The sequence below is a fragment of the Excalfactoria chinensis genome, chromosome 11 (assembly GCF_039878825.1).
Source record: "Excalfactoria chinensis isolate bCotChi1 chromosome 11, bCotChi1.hap2, whole genome shotgun sequence".
In the NCBI taxonomy this organism is placed as follows: Eukaryota; Metazoa; Chordata; class Aves; order Galliformes; family Phasianidae; genus Excalfactoria; species Excalfactoria chinensis.
The window spans coordinates 6686307-6698536 of NC_092835.1; the positions used below are offsets into that span (position 1 = coordinate 6686307).

Sequence of the window (12230 nt, forward strand, 5' to 3'; positions counted from 1 at the left end):
ACCAAAATGCTTTCTAGATTTGGCCACACTGTACATGGATTGGAAGTTCTGCAGAGCCTGAAGTTGTGGAAGGTTTGCTGTGTGAGATAATTCCCAGGGGAGACAATATAGTTAGAAGAGTGGAAGAAACATAGCTCATTAAAAAGGGCACAAGGAAAGGACTTTATCCTCAAGCTGATAGTTTGGTTACATGGAATTAACACTGGAAATTTGTTCTCTGACCAACTACAAATTACAAACAGACAATACCTGCAACAAATACGGTACCTACAGACCACAGATGATGAATGAAATACAGGAGAAGAAAAGCAGAGATAGGAAAGCAACCATGGGATGCACTCAGTGGCCATCATGCAGGTGATGGAAAAGGAATGAAATAGGTGACCACGGAAAAGATGTATAAAGCCTGAATTTGGATGTTGCAGGACCAGAGGAACTAAAGGGTCCTCTGCGTCTTGACCACGGTAGTCTCAAAGCATGAAAAGCTACTAGAATTGCCTCACATACTTAAATTGTGTTGGCTCACCTTCTACAACTCGTATTCCAACTGAAAATTTGCTACTCCATAGTTCCTACAGAAAGCAACCTCTTATCAGTCTGTGTCTTCACTTATGCAGAATTCGATCTATAGCCTTAATACCCCTGCAACACATGCCCTGCAGATCAGAGCTGTTGTCCTGCATGTAATACGGATTATGATTGTGGAAGTCTGTGCTCCAGCACTGAATGAAATCAGCAGGTGATGCACCAGGTTTCTGTGGGAGTGGCAGCTATTATGAACTTTTTGTTTTGTAACCTACTGCAGATGTTCATGAAGAACATCATATAGTGGGACAAGGCTGGAATACGATAAGGCATATTCACAGAATAACGAACATTTGTGTTAGTGTATTTTATCTAGTGGCTGTTCCACTTTGTTTCCATGATATTCTATTCTATACACAAAGGAAAATAAAGAATTGAAATAGTTGACTTCTTTGAGATTGTGTTTGATTTGCTTAGCTGGCTTTCATTTCAAAGGACTTTAGAAATAATTACATTGCTTGTTTAGAAAGATTTGATATATAATGTCTTTTCTTTTCTTATTTCACTAGAGAATTCCGTAAGACTTTTAGAGATATTTATTTCAAGATTTCGAAACTTAAATGGGTATGCTGATTCTTTGATAAATGCATCCTTTATCCCAAGTGTTCATTAGACATTAAAGTTGAATATGTCTTAATAAAACAAGCAATCAGCATCTAGCAGCTTTGCCAATTCTTTCACTCTTAAGATTTTTTTTTTCTTGTGACAGAAAATAATTTAATCCCTTATCAAAGCACCAAGCTAATCCAAAATTTAAACATATATAAAAACATAGGTAAAACTGAGTATCCCGATTCACTGTTTACTGTATACATAAGAGGAGGCAAAAAAATAGCATTCCCTTCTATTTCTTTTCCAGGTAACTTCAAGCGTGACCATAAACTTGCTTAATAAAACTAACGAAGCGAAGAAAAAATAAAATATTCCCAGCTCCTAAAACCAACTTCTTAGACTACCAGTCTCTGCCACTCCATTTCCTACCATCTTATACAGTTCTGAGGTCTATGAAATTCAAGTCATTCGCTCCCAACAATCTCACTGATAAAAAACTGTTTATAAAAGCAATCATGAAACAAAAATTAAAGTCACTACATCCACTATTGAAACTAGATGGTTTAAATTTAAGATATGTTAAATCTTACCACCTTGCATTAGATTTTTTGTTTGTTTGTTTTATGCTATTACTCAAGTCTTGTGCAGGTGTGAAACATGCCACATGAGTACATTCACACTGGTAGCAGTAAGTACACAAAAGAGCAAACCAGGTTCTGTTTGTAGCTGCAAAGGATGTTGCTACACAGTGCAGTTCAGGTCCCACTGCAAGATGCTCAGGGTCCAGAAGAAATAGCAATTTATGCCACTGAGTGACAGAGCCTTTATCAGCTAAGCATGAACAGAGGATCTGAAGAACTAATAAAATTCTGAGGGTGCAAAATAACACAAAAGGAAAAAAAAAAAAAAAAAAAAAAAAAGGAACTAAATCACCATAGCTATTATTTAAGCAATCTCCCTAATGCAGCAGAACAGCAGAACTCTCAGTGCCTTGGACTACAGACTACAGCTTTGGATTATCAATATTTAAGTAGCATTTTACAGCTCTACAGATACTGTAGTTAGAAACTACATGTACAGAAATATTTTTACATGCATAATGTACTTAAAGTTTTAAAGATAAAAGTTTTGCATTGAAAAAGCAGTAAAAATCCATTTCTGGAGTAAATGCTCTTTAAAAAGCAATGTTCTGGGTTCTACTCAGCAAATAAAAAGCTAAGGTTTCTGTTTCTGTTTAATTTTGACTGTATTTGGCTTGTGTTTGCTTCTTCATCAATGCTACAACAAACTCATTTAGCTACAGACTATAAATTTGAAATGGTGCCATTTTTACAAGAAAGCTGCTATTATAGTCCAAGTCACTGTTGCCCTAATTACAATAATACAGCAGTTTTATATAATCTGGCCCAACAACCTGATCACTACTTTTTTTTATATATTTAATATTGCCTTACGTAATACAAAACATTTGTTTTTGTTTCTTTCTTTTTTTTTTTATGCAAATAAATGATGCAAATTTTAAGATACTTATTTAAAAACTTTCTGCATTTTTTTCAGAGGTACACTTTTGCAATGCTAATGACCCTGTGATTAAATATGGACTGCAAGGAGTTTAATCAGATTTCAATTAATGAGCACTTCTAATGTGATTTAGCCATAAACCATCACTGGATGTTTTACCCTGTTAGTGTCAGGTTTCATAGCTTCTCTTTGCAACAGGCTAGCAACCAGAGACATGATTAAAATAAAGGCATTTTTAAATGGTTAGGTAAGAAAATCTGTGTTTGCTGGAAAACTAAGATTAAAAGCCTTCATAAAAGTAAGATGTGTGCTCAGCCAGCGCTCTTCTGTTGTTTTGTACGTGTTTTTATGTGCAAGTCAGGATACAGATTCTGCACATTAGTCAGAAAGAAAAATGCATATGCTGCCACACGGAGTAGGGAAGCAAAGATTTTTTGGTGTGGAGTGAAATAAGCGCACTGAACAGAAATCAAACTTGCATGTTGAGAGGATGTAACACACAGCCAGTGCCAAAAATTTACATGAATCCATATTCAATGAAGCAACCATTTTGCTGAAAGACTGCAATGGCTGGTAAAACTGAAAAATGTGGCCATGATGCAAGTTAGTAGGTCTATGTTTACTCATTTTCCATGGTACTTCTGTTTTCTTTGCTTTTCTGATGTCCTTTTTGGTCTGCTCCATTCCTTTCTCCCCTTTCCAGACCTTGATAGGCTGAAATCTCTATTTCATTCAAGAGATCTGATTACAAATCTGACAGGGCATTAAGAGTGTATTTGCATGAAAAAGAACTACCATTATTTAACGACTGCTTTGTTTTTCTAAGAGGATCGTTGTGCTTCAGAATCTCCAGGCAGATTTTGAGTTTGGCTGATAGTAGCCATGCAATCGTCAATGGTCAAAGCAAAGCATTGTTTGTATTCAGCAGGTCAGATAAGCATTCTTTCCAAAATGAAGCCTTTTCTTCACTGTCCTTCTTTGCTATAATCTCACAGGTAGCATGACAGTTGTTGTCATGGTAACTATTTTTTATTGAATAAAACTGCAATAATCTCATAAAAACCTGCATAACTTCTTGACATGTAAATTATTACTGCCTCAAAGCTGAAGAAAGTTATTCTTATTTGTTTTTTTCTTTTTTTACCGTCACCGATTTTTTAAATATCAAACCATAGTTTTAATCTGTATTGTCCTAAGTTATTCTACAGGAGGCCATTTCTTGAACACAAAATCTATGAATTAGAATTTTCACTAGCCAAATAAACAGTTTACATATGGAATAGAAATCTGCATAATACACTTCAGCACTTCTTAACATATGCAAAATACACACATAATATTATGACTGATATTTTAAATTCCGTATCTTAGTGCGCATGCAGATATATATGCATATTTGAAGCCCAAACTATGTAAACATACACATATGCAGGTAAATTGTATGAGTGCTTAAGGGCTCTTTTCTGTGTTATTTCACTCCTACATTCATTCTAAATCAATCCTTCAATTTATTTTTCTTATTATTAAGAGCTGTTTCATTTCAAAGCTCTATAAGTCCAACTCATGCATCGGATCTCACAGTGCAAGTCCTCTCCCAAAGATTCTGTGAACTGAGTACCAGGAAAGGCTAATGAGACAGCTGAAGAGAAACAAAGAGATGACAAGAAGATGCAAATCACCCAGGGAAGCAATTCTGCCAGCACGCTGTGATGCCACTGCTTGACCTACCTGCTTTCAGGTTGCGCATTGAGCTGCTGATATGTTTTTCAAGTGTCCAGTGGAAACTCTGCAGTCTGCAGACTTTAATACACGTGGAGGAGGGCACTCTCAGAGGTGGTAAGGAGTAGAGTGATGGGCCAGAACAGCCCACAAAAAAAAAAAAAAAAAAAAAAAAAAAAAAAAGGAAAAGGAAGCAAGGATCTGTTCTATTATTTCTATAGTAAAATCCTGTACACAGCCACCCTTAGAGAGAAATGAGAAGTAAAATTTGTGTACTTTCCAGATGCAGTGGTGGTATGTGGGTGATGAGGACCGTATAAATACATAGATAGATACAAGCATTCATTTAATCTTCTGCAAAGAGAAAAACAACAGCAAAATCTTCCTTACAATGAGATATTGTACAAGGAGGAATAACTCCCCAAGGGAAATAACAGAATCCTCCTCACTCCTCACTGAAAAGTTCACTTTATTGTGCAGGATGCTAGATAATGTGTTCTAAGGGAAAACCCTAGAAAGACAGGAAAATTAACTAATAGGGTAATTTGTCTTTCCTGGCTATAATTTATTTGACTCTAAGTAGTGAAATACTGTGATGCTGTCAAGATCTTGTTTATGATGATTAAGGAAAGGAAGGAGGAAAAGAGCATTATTCATACAACTCAGTTTAGGCTCAACTGGCTAAATTAGACATCTGGTTGTACTTGGCTTATGCGCTATACAAGGGAGGGAGAATTTATCTCTGTTCCTTGGTTGACTGGAGAGAAACCAAAATTATACTGCTCAAAGAGCACAAATGGCTAAGTTTGAGATGTATGTCTACTCTTTTGTATGCATACATTCAAAACAGATCATACCAGTCCATAACAGCCCCCAGAACTTTATTCAAGTATGCCATCACACCAAAATGCAAGAGCAAATATTGCAAGAGTTCTGATTTCATTTACATTCTATTCCATATATATATCCCTATGTGAATTTATATACTAATACACACTGTAGATAATTTCTGAAGTGACCTGCATTTGGTATACTTAATATTCAATTAAAAATTAACCTGAAACTTTAAGTAACAAAGAACTGTTGGTTTGTTTTGAGATTTGAGAAGTCAGTCACACCACAGACCTACCAGAAGTGGTAGATTTTGCCCAAAAGAAAGGAGAGGTTAAGAAAAGAGAAGAGAGTTTAAAACAGAAGTTTGAATATATCCACAATCTCGAATAAAGAAGAGACCTGGAAGCAAACAGGATCAGCTTGGTCAGCAGCCAAAATAATCACTATGACAAACTATGAAATAACATGCAGAAAAATGCAATAAACTGGTTCCACCAGGAAAACTTTTATGTGTGTGGAAACTAAGTCAAGATGAGATCCTTAATGAGGAGAGGAATCCAACTTGTTTGCTTCCTCAGATTGCTTACAAAGCTAATGAAATGTTTTTAAACTGTTAATGTGCAGCACATCTATAAGTCCATAACTCTGAAAAACTGAATACCCTACAACATGTTAGAAACTTTTTATATTGCTCATATAGCATGTTAAGGATATTTTATCATGAAAGGCAAACTATGAAAATATACTGTATGTAAATATGTAAGTGTAGAGGAATGAAAGGTGATTGCTATGCATAGGAGAACAATGCCTTCGGTACATCCCACAGACAATGAGGCAAACTGGCAGCCTTCAGCACTTTGCAGCTGTATAATGAGGACTGTAGAAAGCATGACTGTGAAATCTAATAAGCTGCATATTTTACAATGTTTTTGTGCATAGATTAATTGTTTTGAGAACTCTGATGTTGCCTTTTTAACACTACCTTCTGGGAAATAAAATGTTTTACACTGAAAATACATATTTAGATCTAAAGATACAGATAATTCTTTGGCAATTATCCTTACTGATGTTACTTACTGCTTGGATTTACCTCACATGAATTTAATAAAAAAGGACACTTTATTCTCAGTTTCAGGATTGACAGTTTGTTCCTGTTGCAACTTATAAAACGCTACCATTAGAGAGCCTGCAGGTATTCCTTTATGAATTCCCCTGGGTGACTGTAAGGATTAGAAAAAAGTTTGTAAGACCACAAACAGTACAAGTGTAAAATACATTCTATATTCAACTTTAAGAGATATGTTTTCTTTTCAGTACATATTTATTATCCATTTAGATATCATCTTCACTATGGAATATTAATTGAGATTTGCAAAAGATGTGGGAAACAGTTGTTTTTTCGTTCAGGACTCTTGGAAAGACTGCTTGTCTCTAATCAATTGACTATTTCATCAGCATTCAGTCTATGTGAAGTCCCCAGGCGAAGACAGTAAAATTGGACAATCACTATACACTTTATTTCCAAGCAGACAAAATATACCATAAGGCTTGCTGATTTCAATGGAAGTTTCAGGTTATGCTCAGGTGTATTATATAAAAAAAAATATAAATAAATGAAAAAGCATTCCTGGCTGTTTACAGCAGAAATACTTTCATTTATATCTTTCTGTGGTGGAAATAGCAGGCGGCTTGTATAATCCTGCAGCTTTTTGATGATGTGCTTGCTTTGTTTGGTAGAGTGTAGCATAAAATGCCAGCAATGATAATCCAGGTTGCAACAGCAGAGTCTGAACTACTGGCCCTTCAGGCCATTGTGGAGCAAGCACATGGCAGCAGAGACCATTTGAGCCTCAGGGAACGGGTGCAGTTGAATCAGCTGCCCTGCAATATTCTACTGGGCAATTCATGAGAAAGCCATATTGACATCAGATCCACAGGCAATTGCTTATCTGTATTCAAGAAGAAACATTAAGTACTGCAGATTCAGCAACTAAACAAAGAAAGAAGTACCACTCTGGGGGAGGGGTGACAGAAAAAAATGGACTCTAAATTGGATCTGAATCCCATTTCCCTAAATGTCAAGAGTGTCCATAAAAGAGACGCCTACCACAGGTCACCTGAATGAGGAGTGCTAGAGGAGTATTGGTTTTCAGCGTTGTAAGGCTAAAATCTTTCATGTTGACAGAATGATTTAAGTTATCTTAACAAAAGTTTCTATGAGAATACTACCACATCAAATTTAATTTTCTGGCAGAACTCCCTATATATATATATATATATATATATATATATTTTCCATGAAGATTTGGAATTTGGAAAAACTGTTGGAAAGAAGGGATTTAAAGTTGTATCCAAAAGAGAATGTATCAGAAATCTGAGTCAAGGATGTATTTTTGCATAGTCACAGAACAGAAATACGAGCATGCAGAAATGAAAGCCACTGCAAGGATGGAATTTCAGATGCAGAACACCAAGAACAAACTGTTACTGTGTGAATACAAGAATCTTCTGAAAATAAATGATTCTTGTAGATTACAGAGAACTGGAGACAGATCTACCCAAGACTGCCAAAATTCTCTCTTCTCTGGCATCATATGATCAATGTTCAGCTATGTGTGTCTGTCTTTCCTCATCCTGTGTAACCAGAGCACTACAGGAAGACATATTCCCCTACAGGGAACTCCAGAAGGAGCTATGACATTGATGTGATTCAAATGGCTTTTCTCTGATGAGTTGATGGAACGACAGAGGTGAGTTCTGTCAAAGAAACCAATGCACATTTATAGCTCCATACTTTGCATCAGCAATATAGGGCTTATTTCTAAATACAAGGTTGTCTTCAGAACATGAACATTCAGGAACTGCCATCGGGATGAAGGATTTTGTACAATCCTGTTGATTTTAGCAGTTTTGTATGAAGTCAGTGAAAGAGTTTGGTGTGCTGAGAACTATATAGGTTGGTAAAACTGAAAGGAAATATTACAGATCCCCAAAGAGAAATATCAGAGCTCCATATGTGGTCCTTAAGCTCATACTGGTAATTTAAAAACAATAAAAAGATAATGGCATATTCAATCAGATCTCATGAGAAATGGAGAACACACAAACAAAAGTAAATACTTGGAAATAAGTTTTTATAAGCCTCAATAACTAGTCAAACTGGGGAGAAAGCAGCCTTGGTACTGAATATATCCTAACCAATTTCCTAAGGTTATTTGTGACTGTACCTTTGCAATTGTCTCAGCAACACAGAACGTACAGAAAATTTTAAACACGTGCACACTCCCTAAAGAAATCTCTAATGTAAAATGCTCTTCAGGAACACAGCTCGTGAAGCTGATTATGCACAAGAGGAACAAGCACAGGAACATGACTACAGGAGGATATACATTCTCCAACAGCTGTTACATTGTTGCCATATTTAACAACATCTGCTACTTTCTTCCTTAGCTTTTGCACACCCTTTTGCATTTACCCTTTGGGCTAATTTGTAGTTGACCCTAGTAATACAGTCCTTTTACTCTACAATTTTGTGACAGACTATCATTGATTTAGCAGTCATGCTCAGTGCCTTAAAAATCAATGAATACATAGGGAGGAAAAAACGAACACAGCAAGACTGTGGTGGATCTTGATAACATTTCAGGTCAGATTTTTATCTCAACTTTCTGATTTACAAGTTACCTTATCACTATTCATACCAGACACTGCATGTTGATATCATATTCAGCAGATTCTGTCCTTTTGCAAACATTTAGTAAGAGAAATAACATGTTTGGGAGAATGGAAAAGAAAAACTATGCTATGTACTTGTGCTTCTATCGTGCAAAGCAGTTCAAAATAACCATTCTGCTGTTGAAAAAAATAATAAAAAATGATTGAATGATTTCTTCTATACAGCAGTGTAATCAAGGGCAAGCTTTGGTCCAAAGGAAAACACTGCTAAGTAGATGTGCTCATTCCAAAACTGGAAATTGATATCCTGACTCAACCGAAACTATCTCAAGTTTTTCTAATAAAGACATCCTCCCTGGGTGAGCAGTTTTCATGGAAGCACTTAAGGATAGAGATATTATTCCAGCTTTTTCATTTTTTTAATATTTTCAAGTGTTAAAGGTGCATATCCAGAGCACTGGCACACAATGTCCCTCTGTGTACGTTATTACCTTTTTTCCTGACTAACAGGGAAATTCTTAATATTTGGAAATTTTAAAAATTTGCCTGTTTCTCTTAATTCAGGCAACCCAGACATAATTCTTTCTGCTTATGGCTTTGGTTCTTTTTCCATCTGTGCCCTTTCTGATTTCTGTAACACGTTTGTCACTCTACTTCTGTCTTCCCATCATTTAACATGACACCAGCTGTCTAAACATTCTCGTCTTCACCAAGAACAAAATCAAGAAATTTCACTTCTCATTCCTCTGTTCTCTCTTCCTCATTTCATTCTTAATTCCTGAGGAAAAAAAGATCCTGAAGGTATCCTCTTGGGAGACAATATCTGCTTTCACTCCTATCTCACCTCTGCAGTATGTTTTCAGGGACTTCATGAATCCATGGGAGGACAACACAGAAACAGAACATACTGGTTTTTGCTGTTATTTTTCTGTTTTCTTCTATTCTTTAAATAGGCTACAGGACTGGTTCAACTTACCCTTGTGAATCTTATCTTTTAAGATTGCTCACTTATTTACATAATATGCAAATGTTACAGGATTCCTCCTCCTAGAAGCTTAGCTGAATCAGTTTCTAAAGGGTTTTTAACTGGGTTTTACTCCCTGTGTGTCCTTTCATATCTGGAAGTGATTAAACAAGATTTGTTGACAAATTATTTCCTGTTTGTGAAATGCAATACTGCTACAATGTAGTGATTCTATACATTCTGGTTTTTGGACTTTAATTCATTAAGAAATATCAGAATTAAAAGATCAAAATGTTCCATTTCAACAGAGAACATATTCCCCAAATACATCATTAACTGTCACAAGTAAATTCATCATTTTGGAACTGGGATACAGATTTAAAATGCTAGATTACTAAGAAGTTACTTAATAATAATAATAATAATAATAATATAGATATAGATATACATGGATGAAATAAGGGAATAATTAATTTTCTTCTCAAAATGTTTTTGGGAATGTTCTCCTCTTGCTCTTTAAAGAGAGAAATAAGTTATTTCAAAATAACTCTGAATACAGTGATGATACACATTATTCAGAAGGTGTGTGGGTGTGTGTTCTGCGAAGACAGCTGAAAAGTGAGCATCATTCCTACTGGAGATAACACAGTGTGATGTTAATCATCTTTGCATCAAGTAGTGGGAACAAGACATGCAAATTCATTTCTTTTGTCTTAGTAGGGAAGCAAGATTTTCCAGATATCACTAACAGATACCGTAAGAAAAAAGGAGGTTGGATTGTGGTCATATCAGTGTGACAACCTTATATGTAGGAATACATATACACATACACATATCACATTAGAAGAACTGCACTATATCACGGTTTTCACATCCCTCCTTTTAGTATATCATTCATGTACTAGATATCCATGCAAAAATACCACTGCCACATTCATCTATTCTAGCAAGGAATTTAAGACCAGCAGCTGCTACATCATGGAGAACACACCTATTAGAAAAAGCATATTTTGTTGGAAGCTCAACATCGTATAACAGAATAATAAATTCTTATTTGTTCATTAGTATTTAATGTTTTTTTTTTCCTTAGAGGTCCAAAAATAAAATGTCTTGTACTGTATCCTCATTACATAAATACTGTATATATAGCATGTGATTTCCACTTCTATTTCAGATAAGTCAGTACTGTTATAGCATTTTGAGGAAAGAGAGGTTTAGCAGAACTTTGTTATACCCTGAATAAGAACAGTGCCTAGTAATGACTGTGTTGCAGAAATGTCAAGGCTGAAATTGGCAGTGGGTGGAGATCTCTTTAAGGGGAATTAAGTAAGTGGATAATGGAGTGAAATATTGTGGAAAAAAAAGCATAAAAAATTCCTTGAATTCTGAAAGGAGACATTACTCATAAGCAATCCCAAATTAATCTGAAGAGAACTAACATAAACATAACAAAAGTTGAAATAATTTATAGAGCGCCATTTAGTACAGATTCTGATAGTTCTCTCTGGGAGTTAAAGGAAGAAGGCAGAAGAGAATATTAACAGCAAAACCGGTAAAGATTTAACCATCCCATCTTCAGCTTTCCAGCCTTGAAATTTGCTTCCATCAGCAAACAAGAGGCAGATTTGACTGCACAGATTTTACAGTCATTCCTGACTCCAGTAATGCACACATTCTCCAAGTTTTGATGTGACAGTTCAGAATTTGTGTTATTTTTCTATGAATGAGTTGAAATATATAAATATTTTCTGTTTGTATTCACTGAGGCAGCTTGAAACTCTGGGAATATCATACAAAGAACATAGAAGGATCAGGCACAAACATGCAAAATTAGCATCGTTTCAGTAATAGAAGAAATCATAAGAGCAGAAGTAAAAGAGAAAGATTAAATCTGGGAAAACTTGATAATAGAAGATTGCAGAGGAAATGACTAATGCTTGGTCTCAACATTTAGCAAAGCATGTTAGCTCAGGGGATAGTGAATGGGGATGACTTTTGGAGGGTTTAAAGACAGGATTTATCTTGGCAGTTCCCCACAACATGGCAGGAAACAGGAAAAATACGGTTATTCACTGAACTACTTCTTGAACTCTGTACTTTCATATTTGTGCATATTTCTATGCTGGCTGCAAAACTTGGTCCAAAACCAGTTCACATTAACAACACAAGCAGTGACAGAAAGTTGTGATAGATGACCTCAGAGGTCTTACTCTTCACTTGCCATCTATTGAATTAATGTTTTAATTTCTCACTTTCTTTGCACCACCTTTTAAAACTCATGTTAACAAATTTATTACATTTTAATTCATCTGATCTTCTGTTCAGTTTCCTGTTAACCATTTTTTTTTTAATTATTATTTTTATTTATTTATTTTTTTTA

The 12230-nt window shown here is 35.4% G+C and overlaps 1 protein-coding gene across 4 annotated transcripts in view; it reads right to left on the reverse strand.

Annotated features, from left to right (window-relative positions):
- CDH8 (cadherin 8) overlaps nucleotides 1-12230 on the reverse strand; it is a 140415-nt gene that overhangs the window by 73971 nt on the left and 54214 nt on the right. The window lies entirely within an intron of this gene.